Source organism: Trichechus manatus, unplaced genomic scaffold, assembly GCF_000243295.1.
Source record: "Trichechus manatus latirostris isolate Lorelei unplaced genomic scaffold, TriManLat1.0 scaffold00275, whole genome shotgun sequence".
Classification (NCBI taxonomy): Eukaryota; Metazoa; Chordata; class Mammalia; order Sirenia; family Trichechidae; genus Trichechus; species Trichechus manatus.
This window is the reverse complement of record NW_004444211.1, coordinates 2,017,416-2,019,828: the sequence shown is the minus strand read 5'-3', so window position 1 is coordinate 2,019,828 and position 2,413 is coordinate 2,017,416.

Here is a 2,413-nt window from a genome sequence, read left to right as displayed (position 1 = left end):
TGTGTATTACCTGGTTTGATTTTCATGGAAGAAAGGATTTTGTAGAAATATACAGTAAAAGAATCAAACCCAAAAACCCATTGCCATTGAGCCAATTCTGACTCATTGCAACCCTATAGGACAGAACAGAACTGCGCCATAGGCTTTCCAAGGAGCAGATTGCCACATGTTTCTCCCTCCGAGTGGCTGGTGGATTCGAATCGTCGACCTTTTGATTAGCAGCCGAACACTTTAATCACTGCACCACCAGCGCTTCTTAGTAGAAGAGTAGAATGGGTTCTAGACAGGTTAACAGCATGAAAGTAGCAAATAGCAAGTTTTGGGATTATAGAACAGATCCCAGCCCAATATCTGCTTTTTGAATATTTGATGCTTAGAAAGGAAAGAGAAAAATTAATGGCGTATGTACCCCTGCAGCAAAAATTGACTTTTTCTGGTGGCACAGTGGTTGAACGCTTAGCTGCTAACTGTGAGGTCAGCAGTTCAAACCCACCAGCTGCTCCACGGGAGAAACACGTGGCAGTCTGCTTCTGTAAAGATTGCAGCCTTGGAAACTCTATGGGGTAGTTCTGCTCTGTCCTATAGGGTCGCTATGTGTCACAATGGACTTGACGGCAATGGGTTTGGTTTGGTTAGAACTCCTTCTGAAGACTAGTTGCATTTGTAGTATGTATTTATATATTACTATACTAGTAAACTCTCTATCCTTGATAGAGATTTTGAACCTTGAGATTTTGAAGATAACAGAAGGAAAAAAAAATTGTGTCAAGTCTATAACAGGCACGAATTCCAGTCACTAGATATATCTTGATAAGCTCCTTGAAAGTTAGGTTGACAGATACTTAAAACTGCTTTGGGGCCATTTACTAAAGAACATTTTACAGGGAACTATCTTATGCAGTCCATATATTCATTTTATGATTAAATAGTTACATATTCTGACTCTATGAGCAAAGTGAATTAAAATATTTAAACTATTTTGCATTTCCATCTCATCTACCAGGTGTTTGCGCATCTTGCAGGAGCTTGAGGACTCTATTTGTATGTATTATAAAGTTTAAATATTATACAGCTGTGGATGCACTTGTTTTCTTCTTACACATTCAGCTAGGTTTCTATCCTCTTACTAAATGCTGTAATTGCATCAGGCATAAGGGATGTAAGAAATAGAACTTTGAATGAAGCAGTACTCTGTGTATTTATAAATGTAAAACAGATGTGCAGGAAATATTGTGAGCTTTGAATCAATAGGACACCATATAAATACAAAGGAACGAAAAAAGAGATATAATTTGTCAGTGATTTTTACTAAATATCTCATCAGTAATGGAGAAGCTACAGCTTCCTTACAGGACTTAATGAATAGCTTTTTACTTGCATTTTTTCCTATTACTCCTGAGCAGCAACTAATCTGCAAACTGTAAATAAAAGTAAATTTTAGCAAATAAGAGATATACACTTTGATAAAAATGAATTTCAAAATACTTAAAAGCATTTTTAAGACTCCCCCATGTAAGAAAGTACTTTCACGAAATAAGTTTCAGAATTTTCAAAATATTTTACTAATCTCAAACCATATAAATGATATAACTTATATTTCAAGTTATTCAATATGGATAACTTTAGAATAGGAAGCCTATTAAGACAGAAACAATTCATTATAATTTAGAGAAACAAAACAAAGTTAGGTATCTCATGCTCTCCAAAGCTTTCTGTTTTCCCTTCCTTCTCATAATCTAATAATGGTGTTATCCTTTATTGAATATTACAGTCTCAAAGACTTCCGTCTCTTCACCTTGACTCATTCACTAAGACCTATTGAAGCTACACCGAAATACTTTATGTCAAAGACTTCCAAACTTCTCATTCCCATTGTTTGAAATATTTGCAATCAATTTCCTAATTTAGTGACATAACATTATTTCTCTACAGTTGCTTTCTTTCTATATTAATTCACACTAAAGAGCATCACCTGATTAATATTTTCAAATCACAGACTTACCAACTTTTCTTGGCTCGAAAATATTTAATAGCTCTACATTTTTTGTATGAGTACTAGCTTCTTTGCCCTTTATTCACGTACTTTCTGTAGTCAAACACCAAAGTTTCTAATATAATAACAATTTATAAATTATATATTCTTAGTAAGATGGACTAGGTATTATTCCCTAAAGTAAGTCCGTTTTTATTAACTTCCTTAAAATTTTTTGTGTTGTTATTGCCGTGAAGATTAGCCTCTTTCTCAAACTTCTACATAGTTTTCAAGTAAAATATTAACAAATGCTATATGTGTTCCCAAAATACATATCATCATCTATATGTCTATATGTCTAATAAACAATGTCAACAAGCAAATTTTAAAATACACACACAGTGAAATTTTAATATGGAATTAAATCATATATATTTAATA